We start from the raw sequence: 12330 nt of genomic DNA on the forward strand, positions 1-12330 counted from the left end.
AGTAGTGTTGACCTAATGCTTGTCAACCAACATGCTGTAGACCAAATGATCCCAACCCCTCCAGAAGACTCAGGGCCTTATTCTGGTTCACTCTCAGAGCCAAATTCCTTCTAAAATGGACAAAACCATGTGCACTGCAGGTGGGGCAGATATAACATGTGCAGATAGAATTACATTTGGGTGGGGTTTTTCTTCAAAGTGAGATCTATATTGCAGTGTAGAAATAAAGCAGTCAGTATTTTCCCTGCACAGAAACAAAATAACTCACCCAAATCTAACTCTCTCTGCACTTGTTACTACCACCCCCCCCCCCCCCCCGCAGTGCACATGGTTTTGTCCATTTGAGAAGGAATTTGCCTCTGAGAGTGTACCAGAATAAGGCCCACAGTCACATGACCACTGAGATCTTAAACTCACACTAAGACCACTGCAGCCATCATGAGTAAATAGTTCGTCGTCAGGCTTCCTGGGATGATATAAAGATAGGCTAACATGTCAACATTTATTTACTTTGTCATTATGATTATGTCAACATGATGACTGTTGACATATCATACCACACCACACAATATTTGTGCCAAAGCATGAAAATATTTAATGATTTTCCCAGGATACAGTAGTGCTCATGTTCAGCAGTTGTGTGACTTTTTTATTGGAACCATGGTTAAAGGAAGATGGAAGCATACAGCGTGGGGTGATCGTCGCTGATCGGGGAGGCAGGAAAAACGTAATCCCTGATGATGATGATAATAGGGCATTGTTTCACAGATTCTATATATTTCCACCAAAAAAGCCTGGGTGTCTATAAGCATCTTCTGTTTCGTCTAAATGTCTGCGAGTCATGAAGCTACCAAAAACAGCAGCTCCTATCTGGGCGTATTAGGGCTACGCATCAGGGGTCTCGGCAACCATACAATACAGGTGACAGGCGCTGAGCCTGCACGCAGTGCTGGTGATGGTACTGTGCAAAAGCGTGGCTTCTATGGGCTGCAACAGGTGCAGCCTATATAAGCCAGCAACGGTTGCATGGTAATGCAGGGAGTGGCTTCCTACAGGAAGCCATCTCTCTGAATATGACAGCCCAGATTGACCATCCTGGAGGGAGGAAATACCTCCCAATGGGACTGCCTTTGCTGCGGGTGACTGGCAGGTAGGACTTTCAACAGGAAGTCACTGTCAGTCACACTGAAGCCAGTGCAGCCTCATGGACTGTATCTGGTTTCTCTACTGCTGAGCACTGTTGCGGATTCCACTTGGGGGGCTGCAGTCCGGCAGGTCATAGGTAAAATCCAGGGCCAGCACTACCCACTCTGCAGCGCCATGCTGTCTCCCTCCCTGCTTTGCTAAAGCTGCCTCAGCCCTCACTGTCACTGCCTCCTGCACGCCGCCCGCAGCGCTTGTCTGACAGCGGGCGGCAGTATGGAGAGGCTGAGCACGGCGCACACATTATCCTCCTCCTGCGACCTGCCCCCTCTTCCTCACGGACTTTTGTGCTGAGGCATGTAGCGCTGTCTGTGAATGCCATGTCATGTCCGGATCTGCCCTCTACCCATTGCTCCCTGCGCTTGTCAGCTGTCAATCAAATGACGAACAGGCAGCAGCGCCACCTCCCCTTCCTTCCCTCTTCTCAGTGTGCTGTGCCAGTGCCACTGCCAGTCCTCAACACTCTGCCCCCTTTATCTCCTCCTTCTCTCCCCTCCTTTCCCCCTCAGTCACGAGAGGGGTGTAATGGCGTCCTGCCTAGGCAGATAGAAGAGGAGGGACTGCACAAGAGTTAAACCGTAAAAGAACAGTGAGTTTTTTATTATACATGTTTATAACAATTTTTTTTAATAATTGTAGATTTTTTTATATTAATTTAGACACTTTTTAAATAATGGGCTGGGTTATGTGCCTAAAGGTGGCCATACACGCTGCAATCGGGCATCACATCGCACAGTACAAAAAGTATGTGCTGCACATACTTTTTGTACTGCTTTCGGATTGCATCGCACACACATTGCATGCATGCCGTGCGATGCGATCTAACCCATAACGTATGCGATTCTCGTAGCGTGTATGGGCACCTTTAGTACCTGCAACATTTTGCGGACACAGCACTGAGATGGTGTATGTATACATTTACATGCACCCGAGATCCTCAATAGGATCGCATATTGCATACACTCCAACAATCGGGCTGCAGCTTGTTGCAATGGCAATGTGAAAGGGTGCAAAATGTATGGTATGCAGGTGGGCGCCGGACACCCTAGCACCGGCCCTGGTAAAATCCACCACTGGTAGCAGACAGCTGGGTGGAGCCAGTTTGAGCCTTCAGGCCCATTCCGGCAGGGTAGACAAGTGTGAGCTGAAATGACACAGGGAACATTCAAATGTCTGTACATACCCTAAGCCATTATTAATCCCATAAGAACAGTAAAAATTGTTGATGTGAATTTTTTTTTCTTTTTTACATGTCTGTACACACTGCAAAAGCTGCATGACATCTGCTCATTAGGACCGACGAATGTCATGCAGCACTCCTGATGTCGGGAGCTGATCAGCTGTCAGGTTTATGAACCGCAGTTGTTTCCATGTGCTGTGCTTTGTACACGCTGTGCATTTATAAACACAACCAAATGAGAATTGATTGATTATCCTGATTATTGCCCAGTGTGTACCTGCCATTGAACTAATCTTACATCTCCCATCAATTCAGTGATGGGAGTATCTGCTGGAGAAACATTGGAGGGATTTTTATTTTGTGCCAGCTGACACTAGATGGCGCCCAATGGAGCAATTCAGTTGAGGTGTAAACAGCTGCTGGCACTGACATTTCTTTTCAGCAAGAACAAATGTGTGAAATGTGAACTGTTTGAGTGCTCAAATGACACTTTTTGTGATATGCCCGACACTATGGTCAGGTTTAGCCTTTTTTTTGCGATTAGTAAGGAAAAAAATGTAAATTGCACCCAATGATCTCCTTGCACTTTAGATGGGAAATTGGGCATGTAAAAACAATTGTATCGCCCCATAGTGTTTTATATGGTGTGGCTAATGGGTATATGTAATGTAATGGGTATATGTATATGGTTTCATCTAGAGGTTGAACAGTGCCTCAATAAAATATCAAAATTAGAAAAATATCCACAAGCGCAGACTGTTGCTTGGCATAACAGCTTAGGTCAGTGGTTCCCAACCCTGGTCCTCAAGTACCCCCCAACAGTGCACGTTTTCCAGGTCTCCACACAGAATCACAGGCAAAATAATTAGCTCCACCTGTGGGTCTTTTAAAATGTGCCTGAATAATCTGTGCACCTGCCGGGTGACCTGGAAAACGTGCACTGTTGGGGGTACTTGAGGACCAGGGTTGGGAAATAAATGTTGATCGTGTTTAATAAGTTCATTTCACTTGGTGATGCCTGGAGATGGAACAGGTTGTTTCACAGACAATGATCTGTCTGTTTTGTTTGTATTGCAAATTATTTTTCCTGCCAAACGTTGCACTTTTTGTTCCTTTTAGATTTCTTGAGATGAAATACTTTGTTAAAACCTAACAATTGCCTAGAACTTGCACACAATGTTTTTTTTATATAACGTAAGAGACAAGTACTTGCACACAATGTTTTTTTTACATAACGTAAGAGACAAGTACTTGCACACAATGGTTTTTTATATAACGTAAGAGACAAGTACTTGCACACAATGGACCTTATTCTGATCGGTGTGGCCGGATCCAAATATGCGGCCAGCACCGTGCGTCCTAAACCCCGCCTTCCATACGGATCGCCAACTCTGTCCGTACGCGGTAAGAAGCTGTCCGAACGGACCGCACGTGTATTTATCATGAATACGCCTCCTCCATCTCAGGGAACCTCACCCATCATTCGATGGTCGCAGACCATCGAATGCAGGACCGAGTGGCCAGGCAGCTCCCGCAACCTCAGACCACACGGGCATTTCTCCATGCAAAAGCAGGGATCTGGGCGGGCAGCTGACATCCGGCAATGTCATATGTCCGCGCCCTACACGTGCTTCACGGCCGCATTACCATACGTACGCCCAGCGTTTGCATGGGAACGCCCATGAAACGCGGGGTGTAAACATATGGTAATGAGCCCAAACAGCCCTTCACACCCCTCTCCACCCCCTGTTCGTAGTGTACACATTTCATGCGGAATGTGGCCGTGCGTCCCGCTCACACATGCGCAGAGATGCCTCTGCACATGCGCAGACACAAAACATCGGCGGCACGAACGCACGTGGATATTACCGCACCAACCAGAATAAGGGCCAATGTTTTTTTTATCTAACGTAAGAGACAAGTACCTGCACACAATGTTTTTTTATATAATGTAAGAGACACATGCTTTGGGGAAATGCACGTTCCAGGACATACCTGCTAGCTAGTGTAACAATTACACTGTACGTTGCTATTAGCTTAGCTTCTTCTTATTCAGGTGTTTGCTGTACTCATAAATTTACTTGAAAGACTAATAAGAGAAGGACATCCAACATATCAATCAAGGTGCAAACATAATTGGTGATACTGAACACAGCTAATTATTCTAATGAAAGCAAATTCCATACATGTTTTATTTGCATTATTAATTAGCTATTCATCTCTGTTTAACAAATAATCATTTTTTATGTGGCAATTATTTTTGAATCAACTCTAAAAAAATTGAGAATACACAGACATGCTTGCCATGTATATAGATTAAATAAATTAGTTAATGTACAAATCATTTCTTTTCTTATGGTGGACAGATTCCAATCTCTTTGCAAGTTTATTATTTCTTTACAAAAGCAATGTAAAACAGTAACAGAACAAATGCTGAGATGTTTGCAGGCATAAAAATATAATCTAAAACACAATACAAGGTCATGTCCTCATGCTAAATGACGAACACTGATTTCTTCTTTGCCTGGATTTTAGTACTTGAAGACTTAAGCCCTGTACACACACATTGATTTGCTTTTGTTTTGATGTTAGATTTGATTTTCTATTAGATCTGGCATTAGATCTTTCCATTCGATTTGGCATTAGATCTGTACTTTTGCATTAGATATCGAATTCATGGTACATTGTACACATTCATTTTACTAGATATTATTATATCGAATTAGATATTTCCTTGGCTGCACAGTAGATTTTTCTGTTCGATTTTGTGAAAATGGGAGCGCGCATCAAATCGAATGTAGTGACACAAAAACCATTCGATTTCGTATAGGATTCGATTCGATTTTGCTTCTATGAGCAGAATCAAATCGAAAATTGGGAAAAATCGATGCATGTATACAGGGCTTTATGCTGAGCATACATAGTCTGATAAAGACCCTTATTGTAGTTCACACGCAGAGGCAAATTCCTTCTCAAATGTGCAGAACCATGTACACTGACTGCTTAATTTTTACACTGCAATATAGATCTCAGTTTGAAGTAAAACCCCACCCAAATCGAATTCTCTCTGCACAAGTTACATTTGCCCCACCTGCAGTGCACATGGTTCTGCCCATTTGAGAAGGAATTTGCTTCTGCGAGTGAACTAGAATAAGGGCCAAAATGTTTTTCTGACCAATAGACATATTGGGGGGTATTCAATTCTGAGTCATGACTGTCTGGCTGTCCGACAGCCGTGACCCTGGCCCGTTTCCGTTTTGCTCGCCTGCATATCAGCAGGGGTATTCAATATCCCGCCTGCCGATCGGTGAAAAGGGGGCGTGTCCGGGTAAACGGCCTTGGATTGTCAAGATCTGGCCGAGACCGTGACAATTCAAGGCCATTCTCGGCAAAAGGGGCCCAACCACTTTCTGTCCATCTGCTTCTTCAATGTTGTCAGAAAAGACAACATTGAATAGGCGCCTGCCTCTATTTCTCCCATCGAGAATATTCCCCATTACTGGACTCACAGTAGATCAGTATCTGTTCATATGGTTGACAGTAACAATGTCAGTGTTTAGAAGGTTAACACCACAGTCTCAACATCATGTCAATATGATTCAAACTGTTGACAGGCACTTAGTCAGCAGCCTTAAACTATTCCCAATGTCAAAATCTGCAAAATATGTCAATAATTTCAGGATGCAGGACAGTTAAGGTCCCCATACACTGGGCAATTTACCTGCAATTTTGGTTCCTTTCCCATGATTGCAGCAAACAATCACTGGAAAAGAACCCAAATTGTAGGTGACTTACAGTGTGTCCAATGCAGTGTGCGGCCCTGTGAGCAAGCTGGCCCAGGTTGCTTCTGAACTGGCCTGGCTTGGCTGGGATTGCATGCGGTATATCACATGCAAGGGGTCCGCTTGCTCCCTTGATCCAGGGTGGCCTCTTTTCACCTGATTCCAAATGATTGTGGCAAGAATACAGATGAAAGAGGTCAAATCTGAGGTGTTTGACCAGAGGCGTAGCTAGGGTGGTGCCAGCGGAGCTTGTGCTCTGGGCACCAACTGTTTGCAGGTCGCCCCCTGCTGTGTCCTGTGCGGTGCGTGCCACTGCCAGCCTATGTGCGCTTATAGACAGGCGGGCAGCCGTGGTGGGCGATGTATGGAGTGAGCAGCGATGACTCACATTGCCGAAAAGCGTAGGAGGACATTGCCCCATTTCTTACACTGACCCCGTCTGCAACCCCAGGAGATGCATCCCCTGGCACAGCGGCCACTGAGTTCTCAGGGCGCTACAGAGTGCTGCGGTTAGACATCATCACCCGGCACCTCCCGGGTTACCAGGTCACCGCAGCCCAGCTGCACACAGAGACTCGCGACCCAGCAGTCCCCACGAACGGCGGACACATAGCCCCCAGCAACGGCTCAGCACTGCAGTGTGGACAGTACCTGGTGACGGTCCTCACGGTGGACGCTGAGTAACAGAGTGCCCTGCTGGATGCTGCACATCCAAAACTAATCCTCCCCACACACAGTCTCTGGGGTTTCGGAGCTGTGGAGAGACCTGTGACTTCTGACGCCATCTGAAAGCAAGCTGACCACCCCCAGCAGGCTGCCAGACATCCCAAAGTACCCCTGTAGCTCATACAGGTGGGAACAGCATTGAAGGGGGTGGGGGGCGGCATGACATGGGCTTGCTCCGGGTGCCCTGGCTGCACCCTACGCCACTGTGTTTGACATCCGATCCAATGTGTGGTCTTGTGCGCATCATAACAGAATCAGAGGTCAGACCTTCTGTAAGTCTGACCTCTGACTTGGCCCCCCTCCCGGCGGAGGGGAATGGGATCGCATACGATATATACAGATGGACCACATATGATATATTGATATATCATATGCAGTTCAAGGTACATCATATGTGACTTCTCCTCTCGGAGTTTGGGGAGAATTAAGCTGTGGCAGGCGGTTAGGTTTAGTTTGCTGTGGTATTTAGGGTCTAGAGGAGGTCTAGTATTATGGAAAAGGGGAGAGATGCTGAGACATTATTGTGTTGATCCAGATTGCTGTTGACCAGTCATACAACCCCCCCCCCCCCCACACTAGATATTGTGGCCATACACAGTGATAAGTGTAAAGGGGGTTTACTTAGCAATCTGCATCTTTGCAGAAAGAATTAAAGCAACAATTTATTTTCTAAATGCAATTTTAGACATTTAGTCAGTATATCAAGTTTTCATGCGTACATATTCTATGGAAACCAGACCAAAGTGTGTGTATGTCAGTCTCATTGATTTGGCCCAGGATGATGCTTGTATTTTTTTCCCTCAATAGTTTTAGTGAAGGGAAAAGATATGGGGGTACAGAAGAAAAAGGAGAAATGGGAAAGAATAAGGGTCACACAAAAGAGCTAACAACACAACATGCAATCAGAGAGCAATACATCGGCATAGTAAATGCACAACTACACAACACAACATTACGTACTGCTCTGAGTTTTAATAATAATTTATAATGCATTTTTTGTTAAAGTATATTCTCCAAAATAAAATGGACTAAAGCACCAGCATGTTCTAATGATGGGTATGGGTCATAGGGTCGACTACATGATGGTCGACCACTGACGCACTGGCGTAACTATAGCACTGCAGCCCCCGCCACCGCGGGGGGGGGGGGGGCGCTGTGCATATGGGGGCGCCGGGGGCTGCGGTGCTATAGTTACACCTCCCCCCAATCCCCCGCAGGCTTACCTATTTCGCTGGTCCCGGCGGCTCCGTTTTTCTGCTGAGGACCACCGCAAAATGGCCGCCCCCATATAGCACACAGTTCTCTGAAACTGTCTGCTGTATGGGGGCGGCCATTTTGTGGTGGTCCTCAGCAGAAGAACGGAGCCGCCGGGACCAGCGCGAAAGGTAAGGCTGCGGGGGATTGGGGGGGTTTGAATGGGCGGAATGAAACGGCGGGGGCGCCCAAAACGTAGCTACGCCGCTGCACTGACGGTTGACATGGCTTAGGTCGACACCTGAAATAGGTCGACACAAGCATTAGGTCGACAATGGGAAGGTCGACAGTCAAAATGTTGACATGAGTTTGTCACTTTTTTTAGCCGTCATGTGTCGACAGACGGTATTTCATACCCTACCATCCACTACGTCGTGGTGAGAGAATAAAATAGTTTGCAGAGCGCAGTGAGCCATGCGAGGGGATGCGGTACACTTAGACAGTGTCAATGTTGACTATGTCGACATTCGGGACAAAAAAACCCGTGAAAACCTCATGTAGAACTTTTGACTGTCGACCTAATGTTTGTGTTGATCTTAGCCATGTTGACCTATTTCTGTTGTCGACATAAGACCTGCCGACCTTCAAGTAGTCGACCGTATGGCCCATATCCATCACTAGAACATGTTGGTGCTTTAGTCACCCGGCAGAAAGCAGGAATGGCTTTTAAAGGCTGGGCAAGCATAAATGTCAACTTTGTAGACTTTGCAGCTGATTCCCCAGATTTTTGTAGATTTGTAGAGGTACATAAACACGATAGTTTACATACATCTGATGCTACATCTTCGGACATCGCAATGGATCGCACAGGCATGTAGGAGGAATCTATCTACTCACACCACCTCCTGCTGCTTTTTAATCCATTGATGCAACTGCTGTGTGAAGTGCATCCATCTCTGAATCAGACCCTCTGACCGGTACCGTGTTCCTACAGGCAACTGCAAAGTAAAGAGAGCAGGGACGGAGTGAATTACAACACTGCAAAAAGATATCATAATGTTTAATTTGCAAATATTGTAATCTACACTCTGCTATGCTTAATGGTAAATAAGAGACGGTGTGCTTTACACAGATATAACCATTTCACATGTTGTTATTTGTTATAGTATGTATTTCTTGGTTTCTTCTCCCATCAGCATTGATTCATTCAGTATAGCATGGATCTAGCAGCAGCTGACGCGTCAGATAGATGTTATGCTGAATCTAGTATCTATCTGTTCTGACAGTCAGGGAAGGTCTGGAAGGAATCTCCCTTGCAGCCGCATGGTCTACCTAGACTGGGGGCAATATCTGATTACATCATAAACTTGATATCCCTGGATGTCCTCTGCTCATTGAGCTTTTGATGCAATGTACTGGGCAGTGATCACGTGGCCAGCAGCCGTATGGCACTTTGTTTTGCCGCTAGAACCCAAAATTGTCCCTAGAGCAGATGACCCATATTCAGGTACCATGTATACATTGCTCTCAGCGTAATAAGCCTGAAGATACAGAAGAAAGAGATTTTCTGTTGTTTAGTTCAAAACCATATCATATATGTAGTAGGCCTGAATCCATAGTATTTATAGGTATGCCGTGGAAGAGATGTATTGTCACCTATGACCCAGTGCCTAGAGCTAAACAATGTCACAATGCATTTGTGATTGGGCTACAAGTATAATGCTAAATCCACACATTAAATTCATTTTCTGTTTGCTATGACCTTTGAAACCACATGACTCTGTAGGAAATCTCAATACGTCATCATATTTCATCTTCATTACAGTGCAGTTTAGGAATTGTGTTACCGCTTAATTCTATTATAATACATGTATTTTTTATACCTAGACTCATAAATAGATGATCCCTAGCAGCGTATTCTATTTTACAGGCATCTGTAGTAATCCCAGCATGCCTTAAAACATGACATCTTTGTGTATGTTGTGGTGGTGAGATACTGTACATGCAGTCTTCTCCATTCAGAACTAGAGTAGTGCTGTAAGCGCATGTCACATAACTGAGAGCAGCCAAGCAATATGCAGGCACTGTCAGTACTGGCTGTCCTATTTATATAAGTGCTCTCTGTTGTGCTATGCATGTGTGCTCACCCAGCAAGACACGCAAAGGAAGGATTGTTTACATAGCACCGGCTTTCAGGAATGGATACATCCTAACGCAGCAGCTGAGGATCCCTTCATGTTTGGTAAGAGCCCATTTTTCTTTGCTTGTTTTAGAACACTGGAAAGATTTATCATTAGAGAAGAAAGAAAAGGTTTGCTTGTAAAACACTGTGCTACCAGCACACTGTCATCTGTCACATAAAAGAGAAACCACAGCACCTTACATCAGCTCATCCTCAGTATTTCAGGGGAACAAACTTTTTAGGCACAGGCAGGGATGCTAAAATGTAAGATATAGAAATAATAATAGTAATAAAATAAAAGCTCAGCACAATACATTAAAGTTTGCTGTCTTTTAAGGATACAAAGACTTAAACAAGCAGTTGTAAATATGCTGCTGGGAACGTGAACATTTTAGGTATATTTTGCAAGCGTAGAACACAGTAATAACTGCAATACAGTACATGTCAAAAGTTCATGCGGTTGGTGCTTTATTTTTGCCTTCTGCCAAAACAAATAAATTACAAATGAGATTATTGCTGCCACAGTAGCTGCATTTTCGAAGATGCGTGCCTCATGATGAAACCGCTTTAGATGAAAGGGTATGGCAAATTTAATTAGGCAGTTTGATGGCATGTCACATATAAAACTAGCACTGGATGTAAAGTAAACATTCCCTTCTAATTAGCAATTGCTTGAGCAGTGCGAGACACATTCTGCAGGCAGCTGATTGCTGTTTTAACATCTCTCTAACAATAAAGGAAGCTGACATAGCAGGTGTAAACAGAGACAGTTCTTTAACTGGCAAGCCTCAGAGGTTGCTTTCAAGGTGAAAGTCGATAATGATAACCATATTCATAAATACAGCATGATTACATCCTCACCCCCTGTTTCAAATACACACCGGGAACGGCTATTTGTATTAATCTGCGTAGCACTTTGTTTCTTATTTTCGAGCGCTGTACAATATATTATAATGCCTGCTGTTATCTTTTCACGGTAATGTAAACAGGAGGCAGGCGTTAAAGATTAGATTTGATATATAGATATCTATTATGAAAATGCATTAAGTCACAGTTTAGCGTTTTACGGTTTGCATTGCTGTAGGATTACAATATTGTAACAATGCTAAATTGGAAGAGGAGCAGCTACAGTCCTGTTCAGTACAATATCATCGTCCCCTGAGAGTATCTTCACTGTGTGCTGTGCTAAGTGCTTGCCAGTGATGGTTGCGTGCTAAAATATATAATACTAAAGTGTTTCCTGATCTACTGGACAAATGCAGAGCACCGAAGAAAATAATAAGGCTGATTTATTTGTACAGACTGCATTGGATTGCACTTATGCAGTCAATATGAAGGACAGCAGACCTACTTTTGGTTGTTTATACTGTTTATCAGGGCCGGCGCTACCCACTCAGCAGCTCCTGCAAAGCAGGGAGGCGCCATGCTGAAAAGGCGCTGTCTCCCTCCCTGCTCTGCTAAAGCTTCCTCAGCCTTCACTGTCACTGCCTCCTGCACGCCACCGCAGCCCCTGTCTGACAGCGGGCAGCAGTATGGAGAGGCTGAGCAGCTCCCTGCACCACGCACACACTGTCCTCCTCCTGCGGCCTGCCCCCTCTTCCTCACGGACACTTGCGCTGAGGCATGTAGCACTGTCTGTGAATGCCTGGATGACATGTCATGTCCGGATCCGCCCCCTACCCATTGCTCCCTGCGCCTGTCAGCTGTCAATCAAATGACGAACAGGCAGCAGCGCCGCCTCCCCTTCTTTCCCTCTTCTCATTGTGCTGTGCCAGTGCCACTGCCAGTCCTCAACACTCCGCCCCCTCTATCTCCTCCCCTCTTCTTCCATCTCCTCCTTCTCTCCCCTCCTTTCCCCCTCAGTCACGAGTGCTGCACATACTTTTTGTACTGCTTTCGGATTGCATCGCACACACATTGCACGCATGCCGTGCGATGAGATCTAGTCCATGACGTATGCGATTCTTGCAGTGTGTATGGGCACCTTTATTGCCTGCAACATTTTGCGGACACAGCACTGAGATGGTGTATGCATACATGTACATGCACCCGAGATCCTCCAT

General features: G+C 45.3%; 1 protein-coding gene across 5 annotated transcripts in view; it reads left to right on the top strand.

The window, feature by feature from the left end:
- AFF3 (ALF transcription elongation factor 3) overlaps positions 1-12330 on the top strand; it is a 361456-nt gene that overhangs the window by 29711 nt on the left and 319415 nt on the right. For 2 of the 5 annotated variants that reach the window (XM_083168507.1, XM_083168506.1), the window contains exon 1: positions 10127-10327. The exons of 2 other annotated variants lie outside the window; for them this stretch is intronic. The gene's annotated coding sequence lies outside the window, so the exon portion shown is untranslated. Of the gene's footprint in view, positions 1-10126; positions 10328-12330 lie in introns of those variants that run through there. One more of the 5 variants, XM_083168509.1, reaches the window with a different exon arrangement.

The sequence above is a fragment of the Crinia signifera genome, chromosome 2 (genome assembly GCF_055691185.1).
Source record: "Crinia signifera chromosome 2, ASM5569118v1, whole genome shotgun sequence".
Classification (NCBI taxonomy): domain Eukaryota; kingdom Metazoa; phylum Chordata; class Amphibia; order Anura; family Myobatrachidae; genus Crinia; species Crinia signifera.